The 14496-nt window shown below is 41.7% G+C and overlaps 1 protein-coding gene across 1 annotated transcript in view; it reads left to right on the plus strand.

The window, feature by feature from the left end:
* Positions 1–3244: 3244 nt before the first annotated feature.
* The window catches only part of MARCHF1 (membrane associated ring-CH-type finger 1), a 221702-nt gene continuing 210450 nt past the window's right edge, over positions 3245–14496 (plus strand). Inside the window, exon 1 of the mRNA XM_030946793.1 lies at positions 3245–3676. The gene's annotated coding sequence lies outside the window, so the exon portion shown is untranslated. The remainder of the gene's footprint in view (positions 3677–14496) is intronic.

Raw genomic sequence — 14496 nt, forward strand, 5'->3', positions numbered from 1 at the left:
TCTAAATGTTAAACTTCAATTCCTTTTTCTGCCTGAAGGGATTAAAAGCTGTGTTTCTCATTTTAGCCTAACTACTAGGGTGTGGTCAGCTCTGAGAAAGCATTAGGTCACTCCTTCTCATTTTGACACGTTCTCCTGGAAAGTGGACCTGGTTACCAAGATAGCTGTTTTCAACTTAGTGAAACAAGAATAAATGGAAATCAAGAGGACTCTAAATCTTTGCCTGTGGGGTAACTGCTTCACTCCCTGTGTTTTGCAGCTGGCTTGAGTTAGTGTTGCCATATCTCTGCTGGAGGGCTTCCCCTTCATTTTCTCTCCTCCAGACTGAGCTCAGACCCTGCCACTTTTGCGAGGACACCAGTGATTGGTGACAGATGGAGAAGGGGGTATACATATGAATTTATAGAACATTCAGATTTGTTGGCACTCTAATAAGTAAACTGATCTTGCTCACCACACCAGTCATATATTTATTAATGATGGGAGACTTGGGAATACCTGAAAGAAGAGTCACTTTTGGTGAGCACATCTTACTGAGCTGTGACCTGGTAGTGTACCGCATTCTGTGAGTATGGCAACAGCTCTCACCATGATGTTTGTTATTTTCACACCATGGAGTTTATTTTTTAATAGAAGAATGGTTTTGTTGCTGTCTTTCATTTCATGAATCAAGCCTGCAAAATCTGAGTCAAATGTATTACTATCTTTGGGAAAGCTAATGGCATATTGTTATGTAAATTTGAATTCTATTGCAAAAATTGTAATTCACTGCTCATTGTAACTTTTCCTACTTCAATTCCATAATTGTATATTTTGCCTTAAATAATGTGCACACCATGATTTATTCTTTCTTCTCTTTTGCTTACCACGTCCTCAGAGAAACATAGAAAATGTTTGTAAATACAATATTAATTTTTGACATTTGAAAGGATTAAACCAGATAAGTTTACTCTTGTATGTAAATTCTATGGTTCTGAACTCATAGACTGTCAAGATCTTCTTCAGCACAAACTCTTCCTAAAGTTTAATATCTCTTTAAAACACTAAAAAGACTGGCTTCAAATAGAAGCATATTGGTGTCCAAGGAAAAAATTCCAGATATTCCCGGCAAAGAACTCAGACATGTTTGGTCATAATAAATTACTCTGGTGTGTGGTTCTTGGTTGTGTTAACCATATGGAATCACAGCAGCTGTAGTTACAGAGTTGCTAATGTGTTTTAGACGTGAAGGAAGCTAAAAATTTTGCTAGAGCAAGCTGCAGTGCCCTGTAAACAAGTATTTCTACTGGTGTTAAGTGATACAGGAGCAGCAATTGCAACTCACGGACTGATGCTCCGCTCTCCTGAGGCATTCACTCTGAAGAAATTGCTCTGCAGTGGCAAACCGAGCTCATCTTTTTATATTAACTTCTCTGAATTAATTGCCTACTGTGCGTCTTCTCTTTGGCGCACATCTTCTTTCCAGTTAAACATTACTGCTCAAATGTCAGCCTGCCCCTTGGTTTTTGTTGGTAGCAGCCTCATTATTCACTCAGTATCAATTATCTGTGTAAGTTTGAGGTGTTTTTTTTGTGTTCCACTGGACCCATGACATGAGTAGCCTTTACTAGACCCTGGTGACTAATGTACTCAGGCAGAGCAATGAGCAAAGGTTTCAAACTAATGCCCCTGCCTGGGACTACAGGGTCCTAGGTGGGTGGAAGCCATTTGTGGAAGGAGTGTCTTCATTCCTGCATGTGTGTTCTTAATGATCCAGTTTTATGAAAAATCATTCTGCAGATAATAAGAAACAACACCCAAATACTGTATTTGAAAGGGAGGAAGGGATGTAATTTTGATGTGGTGAGCAGTCATGAAGTTGTGTTAAGATGGTGAGGCAAAACAGCAGCAGTTGAGCCTGCTGTACCTCCATTTTCAATTTTATTTTCAGGATAAAGAAATTGCTGTTAGAAGTCTGAATAGGTGAAATCTCAATAAGAAAAAAAAAATATGAATACGGCAAGATAAAAATTGCAATGAGCGAATGTACCTGTGTATAGCTGAGAATTAAGAGAATTTTTAAACTAGTGCTGGAAGGTGAGAGAATTTTGAGCAGCTTTTTTTCCTTTTAATTATTTATCAGAAAAGAAGAAATACATAACAAGCAGATATAACTTCAGAAAACCTCTCACGTTTTGATCTGCAGGTCATACATCATGACCCAGAAAAAGAGAAAAAGTAGTTTAATCTGCTTGAGTGAGCTCCATAACACAGAGGTATCTGCTTAATGTTTTGATCACAGTGAAGGTGATGCTTGTTTAGACACTTGCCCTTACGGAAAAACTTGATGGTCTTCAATCTTTACAGTGGGTTTGTCTGGAGAAGCCTGAGGCTTGTACTACCACTCCCTCCACACTGCAGCTCAGAGGTTTTCTTTAATTTGATGTGTCAATTGAGTACAACTAGTAAAAAAAAAAAAAAAAGTCTTTGTGTCCTCTTTCTGCTCTTTCTGTCTCCTAAGACAATGAGGCATTATTTAAATCAACCTGGAATGGTTTATTCTAGTGATGAAGCCTGTATCAAGATAGGTAAATAGCCAGATCTATTGCGGAAATTTGGTCTATGCTGATTGTTTCATTTTGTTTTATTTTGACAACCCCTCTCTGGACCACTGCCTCAGCACCTCGGTTTATTAAGCTGACACGTTCAAACTCAGACTTTTCAAACGTGAAATAAGAATCAGGGCTAGAATTGGATTCTAAGCAATGGCGATACATGTCGTGTGCCCCCTCCCGTCCCCCGCCCCATTCTCCGCGCTGAACCAAAGGCTGAGAAATGCCATTTCTGCACAGCTCTCCCAGGGGAAGGGAGAGCTTTTTAATGTACAGAGAAATAAACACGCAAATAAGCCCCTTGCCTCCCCTCGCCCGGGGCTTCCACGCGCCGTTTCTATACTCCCAACAAACTGGTTTTTAAGGAAAAGCAGCGAGCGGGGGAGAGGAGCGGAGGGGAGGGGGCGGATGCTCCGGCGTGGCCCGCTCTGACGGGGCGGCTGCCCCGCACGCTGCGGTTTCGCTGCGGTTCTGCTGCGGTTCCACCGGGGCCGGCGCGGGACCTGAGCGGTACCGGAGCCGCGGCACGGCCGCTGTCCGCGCGGGGGCGTGGCCCCGGGGGTGACGTCATGGGGCGTGCCGGGGGCGTGTCGCGGCGGCCGTGCCGCGCCGGGCGGGCGCGGGATGGGGCGGGGGGCGCGGCCGGAGCCGCCGGGCCGGCAGGCGGCTGGCTCCCTGCGGCACCCGGGCTCGCCCCGACACCGGTGAGAGCGGGGGCGGCTCCGCACCTGCGGGGTCCCGGCGGGGACGGGTGCTGCCCTTTTTTTTTTTTAAATAATTTCTTTTTTTTTTTTCGATGGATTTGGTTTGGTTGTTCGTTTGGTTTGTTTGTTGATTTTTTTTTTGTTCGTTCTTGTTGTTTCGGGGTTTTTCGCGGGAGAAGCGCATCGCGGGAGACGGCGCTGCTGCCGCCGTCCCCTCGGCCGGTGCCGGCTGCGGACACTGGGGGAAGGTTCCCGGCAGCTCCGTGGGGCTGGCGCTTGGACAGCAGCAGCCCCGGCTAGCCCGGTCTCTCAGGGGCGATTTCACACCCTCCTTCACTTGGCACCACCCTAAATGTCGCTTTAACGATCAGGGATTTCCGAGTAAGTGTGGCATGTCGCGGCAAGAGGGGAGCCCAGGTTAGAAAACCCTGGCGTGGGAGCGCAGGCGAACTTGGTCTTTGTTTGTAGTCGTGTTTTTAAGTAATTTCTTGTTTAGGTGATGCTCTGTGTGTGGGAAGGTGGATAGAAGTACCAGCTCTTGCAAAACGAGACAGTAAAAGCTGTGGAAATATGTACGGAGTTGTTCAGGTTCCCACCGCTGTCGGCATATCTTGCTTAGACTATCTGGACAAGGCTCCTCCTCATCTGGCCGTTCTCACTTTTCGTCTATCCCATGCATTTTGTCCAGCACAAGCGTCAAATGCCTTCTCTCACTTCTTCCCCGTCTTCTTCTTTCTTGTATTTGCAAGTTGTGGTCAGGAACGAATTGAGAAGAAGGAAGCACAATCTTATGCTTTAATGGAATTTAAATTGTCTTCATTGCCTAGCAGAAAAGTAGTGAACTGCCTCGTGCTGCTCCTTCGCAATTCTAAATCCTGCAAAGTTCATTTATCTTATTCATTTATCTTATGGAGATGTGTAAATCTGATAGTTATTGTTGTGTGTTTTCTTAAATCCCTCTGACTGTGCATGGGCTGAAGTAAGTAGACAAACTGATGTACTACCTGAGAGAATGAGCTTATCTTGCAAAGCATTTCCTTTTTAATACTGATCAGCTAATATGTACTCTGCCACAGCACTTCATTAAAAAGTTGGGAGCTAATTAGCTGTTTCTTACAGCTAGAGTTCCCGATTTTAATTAGAGTTCCCGTCTTTAAGTTTAAACTGATTAAAGCAATGCCAAAGCTATTCTGGTAATTTTCAGTGTTTGTTTTAAAAAAAGGGGAAAATGAGTAATTTTAAGCTCTTTGTACTTCATGTTGAAAAACAAACACTTCTGTTTGGGGTTCTGTTCCTGATTCTGTAGGATGTGGGGGATGATTATGTTTATCTTGTATTAGAGCGAGGAAATAAACTAACTAATGGCAATGAAACTCACATGTTGTTTAAGGGTCGTTGGTTTCAATGGGAAAATCACAATTTGAGAAGGAAAACTCGAATGTGTTTACTAACAAAGATGTGGATAACCTGTGGACCCTCGGGTGGATTTCTCAGTGCTCCAACCATCTACAGGGCTCTGTTTGGTGATTCCTGTGATGGTGAGAGCTCTGCTGCTGTCGAATATTATTGACCAAAAGTCTCATCCAAACTTACATAAAGCTGTCATGGTGGTTAAATATCATCCTCCATTATGTCCTCTATTAATCTCATGTGTATACTTCAGACTTCATTGTGCTGAAGAACAGTTACTAGCCTTTGACTTAAAAAAAGGGTCAATCTATGGCTCATACATGGGTACCCTGCTATATTTTAGAGAACATTTTAAAACCCTGTTAGGGGTTTGCAAAATTTGCAAATTAGTAATTCCTGAGGGAGTTGTTATGCTGATAAGACTTACAGTGTCTTTGTTCTGAATATTTCACAGCATTCTTGACACTCTTTAAGGGAAGAGTTTAATGTTTGTTGTACACTGCTAAGCACTTGTGACAAGATTTAGTAATAGGTGCTTTAAAGTATAAAAAATGAAGTTCTGGAAAATGCAAAGCTAAATGAATGACACCCTTTTAAGGTGCATGGATGAGGCAAACTTGCAGTGCTCAGAACTCTCCTATGGACTGACAGCTGACCTTGACTTTATGAACTTGTTTGCTTTTGGTATTTGGCCAAGTCAGCACTGTGATAATACTTGTGTTATGACAGAAAGTTTTCTTGTCTCTTCTGACATTTAAAGGATATTGCTGTTATTATTATTCCATAGAGACTGAATTCTGTGCAAAAAAACCCGTTTGCAAAATCTTTGGTGTTAGTTGGCCATCACTAGATATTTGCATTCAAGATGCTTGACTGCCCTGGTGTCAGGTATGCTGCCATTGGAACATATGTAGTCAAATCTCTAAGTAATTGTGACCAAATTTTCCATATTATGATTTTCCATATGTTTGTTAACAACAGAGCACATGAACTAATATGATGCCAGCAGTGATAATGAGGTGAACCATCATCTGTGTTTTTATATTTGATGTGGGATGTTGATATGTAGCTGCTGCAATTTTTAATATTCTCAGAATAACTGCCTGACTTAGACAGTTGGCTTTTCTCTTGTGGGCAAAGCTAGTTTCCTTACTAGGAACACCTATGTGCAAAATTTAAAGCATTTAATAGATTTTTAGAAGACTTCACTGACTAGACACTGACAGAGCAAAAAATCTAAAGAGCAAAATGCCCCAAACATGTGTTGTTACATGGAAGTATGGAATCATGGAGGGATTTGGGTTGGAAGGGATCTTATGGATCATGTAGTTTAAAACCCTCTGCCATGGTGACGGACATCATGGGAATTGGAAGTGTCCTTTAGTCTGTGGAGTCTTACAGCTAGGAGTAGATTTGTCTGCTGGTAGTCTTTTCCCAAGCCATATGCATCTCCTTGTAATTTTGGTTCTCTTCTCCCTTTTCAGTTCTCCCTGGTTTCTGCTGCCACAGCCATGCTGCTGCCAGGTGCCTGTTTGCTATTTTTGCTGCCTGTTTGCTTTGCTGCCTTACCCCTTCTAGTTTTTCAGTTTTGATTTTGTTTGGAGTTTTTTTGTATGTATGTAATACATTTCTTAATCCAGTAGATGTGCTGGTTGTGTCCCTGCCCATGGCATGGGGTTGCAACTAGAGGATGCATATCATTCTAACCTAACTCATTCTGTGATTCAGCATAGCATACAAGACAATGAAATTATATGCTTTGACTTGAAAAAAAAGTTAGGATCTGTAAAGAGAAACATCTTGTTATATGAAATTAAATCCAGAACAGTCTCATCATCTTAATAGCAGTGCAAATTCAAATAATGACTTAATAGAGGAACTTAAACCTTTAATGTGATGAGAATAACCTTGTTAATTATCAGGGTTAATGAGGTGCATTTCTTTGAAGTGAACAGAGTGATCACAAGCCAGAAAAAAAGATCTCTCTTCTGCTGGGTAGTATGTTTCCAATTCATTGGTAATTGAAAAGAGGATTTTGTTCCAGGGAAGTGTGTGATATTACAGCAATTTTTATCAGATTCTTCAGGAAAGAGGGATAAACACCTATTTAAAAAGTAGACTTAATGATACAGTTAAAGCAGTAATGAGTAGTAAGCTAAGTTTTTTTCTGTGCTATTTTGATGGTTCAATGCCTTTGCCCCCCGCCCCCCCCCAAATTCATTGGCAACCAGGCATACACTGAAACTTCAATCTCATAGATTAGAGTTTCATAATTTAGAAATAGTTTGATAATACTGCATTATTCAGTGTAATTTCACTGCTCCTTTGGGTATTTCCATACAGCTTATAACTTTTCTTCTATGGAATGATTTTTGGCATGCAGAGGCCCTAAAGGTGCTTGGGGTGATTGTACTGCCACAGTGCTGTCCTCTTGGTTTTAGGACAGGTGTACAAGATAAGTCTTGTTCTGTATTGTGAGAGGCTTTCACAGTGCTGAGCTGTGGATGGCTGTACAGGTAATTTCAGACTAGGTGACTATTGAAAAACAAAGTTTCTAATTTTGCAGCGAAGATGATAATATATTTATGGCTCTTTTATAATCTTATAAAATGAATGTTTTTTCATGAGGAGTGTGGCTTTCAAGGTGGGTTGAAAGCTTTTCTAGTACGTCATGTTTAGAAAGAGTTCTAATGTTCCTGCCTAGATTTTGTCCCATTAAGTTTGCTTGTCCATTACCAGATTTCTTCACTAGAATGACTTCCAGAACTGACCCATCTCTCTACCTGTCTCTCTGGCATGTGAGCATGCCTGCTGTGGGGCGGTGGTGGGAGGTACAGCACAGTGGGAAACCTCAGCTTGTTAGCTGCTACCCTGTACTGGCTTGGCTGAGCCCTTTATGCTTTGGGGTGAGGTAGAACTTCATCTTAGTCACAACTGAGTGCATTTTTGCAAAGGCAAACTGCATGATATCAAGTTGACTTTGTTTCATTGGTAGCAGCATGGTTGTGCTTTGTTGACAAACAATGGTAGTCCAAACCCTCAGAATTCAGTAGAGTAAAATACATAACTTAAGTCTGGAAGGTCAAGAATGATTTGATGTACTGGCAACGTTTCTACAGTTGCCCACCAGCAACTGAAATCCAAGTTTGGTCCATTTGTACCTCCAAGTTGACTTTTAGGTAGACAAATTTAAATGTCAAATGTGGTTTCTGCAAAAATATTATGTTCAATTTGATTGTAGCAAACTAATGGGCAGTGTACTTCAAAGACTACTTTAGAACACTGAGAAGTTTAATTACTTCTGAGCTATTCAGCAGGAGAGTTTCCCAGTCTGAAAACCAGAGGCTTGTTTCTTTTGCCATTTGGAACAACATTTGTCCTTGCCTGTTTATCTTCATTGCTAAATGAAGTTCTTTAAACAAGGTAGTGGTCACTGGCTGATTTCCTGTAAGGCTTTCTGGTTTTCTTATAGGAACAGTTTCTCTATTTTTTTCACATCTTTAGAAGTATTACAATTAACTGCTTCCTTGTGTTATGTTATTTTTTTTTTACTTCATGGTGTGTTGTACAGCTCTAGGGGGGACCCACTGCAGAAGGGAAATGGCACCAAGTTCTGCAGGAGCTTGTAGAAATGTAATCCTTGTGGCATTATGTGGTTAGGTCTGCCACTGAGGAAATTCAGGGGGCAGCTTCTGTGCCTGTCAGAGTTCCTTTGGTTATGCTGGGTCATTGAGTGAAAGTGCTTTTGACGTCAGCAGCTCACTAATCCCAGTTTTCCAGTTTCTGCCTGTTGGCTCTCTAAAGCAGAGAAGACATTCCAAACAAAAGCACAATGAGGGAAGGCCAGGCCATCTTTGCTGTCGTGGGAGCAGCTTCCTTGGCCTCCATGGAGTGGACTTGACGCTGTGATGGCTTGATGACTTCTCATAGAAGATAGTTTTCTCTCTCCCTTCCCCAAGGTTGTCTTCTCTGAAGTCTTTTCCATGTGGAAAAAAAAAAAAGTACCAGTGATGTTAAGGAACCAAGGAACCAAGGGACTTGTTTAGCATGGAGGAAAAGTTCAAAGCGGAAGCCAGTTATTAATAACTTGCTTCAGAAGTTAAACTGATCTAACATGAACCAAGTTAAACACATACCTAACCTATGGGACAAAATTTTGGCATGACATAAGGTAGTAATAAAATAGGGACTAGCATAAGATTTCTAGTCAGTGGGGAAGTGAACTTTTGGAGCTATATTCTGCCAGGACAGGATGTGCATGTGATACATGCTTTCTAAAACTTCCTTATTATAGGAAGTAGAGTGAGGGTCAGGCATTGGTCTCTTCTCTTTGGTGACAGAGACCTGGAGGAATGGCTTACAGCTATGTCAGAGGAGGTTTAGGTTGGATATTAGTATAGGGGGATAGAATATAAGAAAATAAAGATAGTGTAGAAAGTAATCTCACCCCTAAGGAGTTGCAGCTGGGCCAATTATCAAAGATTAGGAACAGGCCTGACTTTAACAGGCCACAGCTGTAACCAATGAGAAGAAGGGTGCTATAAAAGAGTGGGGTGGCTGGTTGAGAGGGGAACTGGAGTCAATGGCTGCTTTGTAAAGAAAGAGTCTGCTCTGAGGAGGAGCCCATGAGAAAACACCAAGAAGGTATGAAACTTTTGTGATAGGAGACAACAGTATGGAACCCCTGCGATAAGATGACAACAATTGGATTCTCTTCCCCCCCCCCCACACTAATTAGCGTATTTATCACTAGCAATCCTGAATCTGCTTTCCTGTTTCTTCAATAAACCATCCACCCTGTGATAAGATGACAACGAATTAGGAGACAATGTTTTCACCCAGATGGTGGTTGGTCACTGGCATAGGCTTCCCAGGAAAGCAGTCACAGCCCCATGCCTGCCAGGGCTGTTAGGTGCACAGTGTGACTCTTGGGGTGTCCTATGCACAGACAGAAGTTGGACTCGATCATCCTGATGGGTCCCTTCCAACTCAGGATATTTTGTGTGGTCAAAGTTTTGTTTGGTGTAAGACATTGTAGGACTTAATAAGTGTGATGGAAGGAGACTGGAAGAATAACATGGAAAGCAGCTTTAATCCTGGTGTATTGCTGGAAACTGTGAGTTGGTACTTTTTTCTGTAGCAAAAGGACATGGGCTGAGCTCCAGATCTCTGATTTTTGGGGTTGGCTGAGTACAGAGGCAGCCATTGACTGGAGTAAAGGAGGAAAAACCCTCACTCAGAGGTGGCTGAGGAGTGGAAGTTCTGCATGCTAACACAAAGCAGTGTGTAACAGGATGAAATCTAATCATTCTTCCCTGGTCTTGGGTCATCATCAGAAAGGGATGATCATGCTTCCCAAGGGACGACCTTGTATTTCAACACTTCTAGTACATGAATTTGGCATCAGTCCTTGCTGTGTAATCTATGAATGCAGGCACATTGCTCTCCTGGCCTGTGGTGATAAATGTGCTACTTTACCTCATGGCTGCTTTAGGCTCAGAGGGTCTGTGCTGCTTCTTTGGAGAGAAACCTAAAGCACAGCTTCTGAGTACTGACTTCAAAAGGTGTCCACTGTCTCCTCACACTGGTGTGACCTATTTAAGGTCTCTCTGCCAAGTGCAGTCAAGCACAGGTCAGCTGATGCTACTGAGTTGTTTCTCTGGTGATTACTAATAATTTCAGTGTCCTGTAGAAAATTTATTTATGTGATGACAGTATCAAATTGTCCTTGTCTGTGCTGGCTCTCTGTGTGGGTAAATGGCCATTAAAGAGCCAGCTGATGGGTATGGGTTTCCCATAAAGTTGATAAACATAACTCTAGAGGATTGAAAGTGTTTACTGTGAAATTTCCTTGTTTGTGTAATACCTCCTTAAAAATCAAACAGTAACATCAGTGCCTTAGGTTAGTGGAAGTCCTAACAGATGATATGAGGTGTTGGCTGGAAGGTGACATACCTGCAAAAAGGCCAAATTAATGCTACCTCCAAAAGTTTCTCAAATGCTGGTTTCCACAGGTGGTGGGATGCGGTACTCTGTGGAGCTGGGAGGAAGGGACTGAGTGTTCACTGGAGGCAAAATGCATCAAAAAGATAAAAGCTCTTTGATAAAGTCCTGCTAGAGTGAAGAACTGAATTCAACTCTGAAATTTTATAAGGAAATGCTGAAGTTGGTAAGGTGGGCAACTTAAGGTAGAGCAAAACCTGAGAAATTCAATTCTGTCATTTTCTGTTCTTCTGCAACCTCACAGAGAGGAGGAGGAAACAGGATATAGATAAACTGAGTGTTTTCTTGGTAAGTTTCTTACATGAACAGTCACTTCCACTTTGTGAGTAACTTTTTTCCTTTTTTTTTGTGCCTTTCGAGCAGCATTCGTAGTAATAGTCTGCTGATTCTATTCTGTCCTCCTGTGAAAAAGCCTAATGCAAACCCTGTTCAGTTTGTAAGTGTTTGAAAATAGCTGTGTTTTATTTAACTATGAACAAGAGGACTTCAAATGCATGTGTTTTTCTTTGAAAGAGAGTGGAAGGCAGTGTTACACAGAAGGAGTTTTGGCAAGCAGAAAGAATGCTGAAGAGAATGTGCAAGGAGCAGATTTTATCCCTACTGAAAGGGTGGTTGAGGAATTTAAAGAGGAAGGGTAAAAAAAACTTGTGGAGGGGAAGATGGAGGTAAGGTTTAAAGATCTAAGCAAGCTAAAGGAAAACCAGCTGCTAAAATCTGTGATGGTATGGGGTAGAAGTGAAAAGGAGGAGAGAAAATATTTTAGGTAAGAGCAGATTGATATAAGTAGGTGAAATGACCAGAGTGGAGAAAGGAGTAGAATCAAGATATTGAATGAAGGATGACGATCACTGTGTGTGGAACAGGAAATTTTGTTTTAAACATGTTGCGTTGAAATTTTCAAAACTCTTTTTTTCCCTTTTGCTAAGGGACAATGCCAGGCTGGTTCTGCGGGCTGAGAGAGGTGAGGCTGCCCCAGGTCCATGCCCCAGTTCTAGCCAGCGGCCAGGCAGAGCACACTCTCCCAGTACACGGACACAGGGGATGTGCTCCCACGCCTGCTCCACGTGCTGCCCTGTACACAGCTGCTCCCATGGATGGCCCAGCTCAGGCTGGCACCTTCAGTCACTCACCCCAGTCTCTCTGCTGGTTGGCAGGCAGAAGTTGCTGCACTCACACCCCTGTGCACATATGCAGAATGAGCAGAGCCACTCACCCAGAAAAGAGCTGGAAAGGGTTTAATAAGCATATAGGACAGACTAAGCTGGTCAGGCAGTGCACAACCGCAGTTGAACCAACACCAGAATATTTGCATGCAACTGGCCCTTTTTATCCACTTACTCCTCTATTACCTCATGCTTGCTCTTTCCCAAATCCTTTAAATCCATTCCTGCTTTTGGTTTCTTGTATAAACATCTCATAGCAAGTCCTGTGCTATCCCCAGATGCCCCTCCCTTACATGCCGTAGTGTGTCCCACATCTGTGAGCACTTGTGATGGGTTTCAAAACTGAACAGTCTGACTGAGGTCCTCCTTGGGACTACCCTGAGAAGAGTCTGGATGGGGCCTCCCTCCTTCCTTCAAATCCCTTAATTTGTGTCCCTGCCTTTTTCCATACTTTTCTGTCCCCTAATTTGTGCCATTCTGCAGCCCTGTGGTCCTCTGGCCTCATTGAGAGAACCCCTTAATGGGCTGATTGCTCTTGTGGTGGGCCTGGAAGAGGGTGGGCAAAGTGTAATTTGTGCTTCCCCACTTGCCACTGTCTCTCTGTGCTCCGTTGTTGGGTGCAAATGAGCTTTTATCATATAGTCTTAACTATATTGAACCATCTTCATTTGCTATGGAAATTTTAAAGAGTAAAATTGGGATGAAAATTCTTTGTTAAATAATATATAGGAATGAAAAATATGTGATTGTTATAAAGCACATGCTTCTTTCCTCCTTGTTTGGCTTTATGCTGTGGAATGCTAAATATAATGTATGACCTCTGAAATCTAGTCAAGTTAAATTTTTGGTTTAAAGCTTGAAAGGGTATATTGTTCAGCTAAAGGACAAGTCAGTAGCAATAAGCTACAACACAGGTTACAACACTACTTAAACATCTGTGAGGAATCCAGGTAATGGTACAAAACAAATCTGAGGGAGTGCTTTTGATTGCCTGTGGTGATCCTGTACCTAATGGAATAGAACTAATTTTTTTTCCCCAGAATTGCCACCAGCATTCCTGTATATGCCTTTCAGAGCTTAGATGACTTCTAAAGTCTATACTATAATTACTTCTTTTTGAACCACGATTAAATATATGTGTGTTCTGAAAAGCTGCCATTAAGATACCCTTGAATTCATGAAAGAATGATTGTGTTCCTCATTGCAACAGGATTTTTCAGTGCCTTAGGACTGAAGGCAGGCCTCTGCACAGAGGAACTGGCAAGCTTAGTTAAACCCTGCAAAGAATATTGGGGACAGGAGCACAAAGTTCATCAGAGGTGTTTCCAAGAGTGGGAATGGGAAACACTAAAGGTCTAGGTTTGTCTAAAACCTTAACTGAGTGCCACGTTTTGCACCAAGTGATTCCCGTTGCCCACAGGAAGAGGAATAGAAGAATGGAAATGGAAATTAACATGGAGCTCGAATGCAGACTGGCTGTGAAGTGAGGTGTCTAACTAATTAGGCATTACGAGGGAATTGTGCTTTTTTCTTTAAAGGGGCAAAAACTAATCCAAGGAACTGCAGGATTATGGTTTTGACGTCAGTGTTAATCAAGTTCTTAAACTGCTTTTATAGGAAGGGATATTTCTGTGCATAATGGTAAAAGAATATTAGAAAAGGGTATTAGGAGTTTACCAAGGAGTGTGGTACTATAAGGAAATGTGACAGATCAAAGGCCCCTTTGCCTCAGCTGTGCTTATATAGCTGTTTTCATCACTAAACTCTAAATAAGATAAATTTTGTTTTTAAGAAACAAAATACACTGTCAACCTTTTTTGACTTGCATCATGTCATTATTTTGAAGCTTGACTTCTTTGGCAGGATGAATTTTATAGAGTGAGTACTCTGTAAATGTGTGGGGATAATCACAAGGAAAGTATTACCTGGAATGTGCTCTCCTATCAGTGTAATAATGCTGATAGGAGAGCAAATAACCATGTGTATAAATTCTAGAGATTGGAGTAGGGTCTCTAATCAATAGAATAACCTCCCAATTGAAGGAATTTTTTATCAAGCCATATCTTACTGCATTGAAATAACATCTAGGAGACTTCTGAAGAAGGTTCCATAAAGATAATAAGATGCCTGTCAGAGCAAGAAACTAAATTCGTGGAGCATGGACACTACTTCCTGTAGTTGTTTTCCTAAAACAATGTTCAAAAAAAGTGAATGCACCCATATCATAAAAGTATATTTGACAGCAGTTGTCTGTCTCTCTCCATGGTGGTATGGAGAAAGGTTTTTCAAACAGAAGCAACCAGTTTCAACAACTACAACAAAGTGAAAACAATTTAGATGTAGTGGCATTTTCCCTATGCAGGTGATTTCAACATGTGGAAATTTTAAATTGCTAAAAAAGCTAGAAAGGAATTTTCTTGGGTAAAACTTCTGAAATAGATAGTTGAAATGATAGTTGAAGAGTGTGGTGTGATAAATTATGAATACCCTTCTTTTACTCTAATAATCTATTTAAAGAAGCTCGTCTTGATATATGACATTGGTCATTGTTACTTACACCTTTACTGGGCTTTAAACTCCCTCTGTGATGTCTGCCAGCCTTTTGAGTAGAAATTTTTGAAGGTT

The sequence above is a fragment of the Camarhynchus parvulus genome, chromosome 4 (assembly GCF_901933205.1).
Source record: "Camarhynchus parvulus chromosome 4, STF_HiC, whole genome shotgun sequence".
Lineage (NCBI taxonomy): Eukaryota > Metazoa > Chordata > Aves > Passeriformes > Thraupidae > Camarhynchus > Camarhynchus parvulus.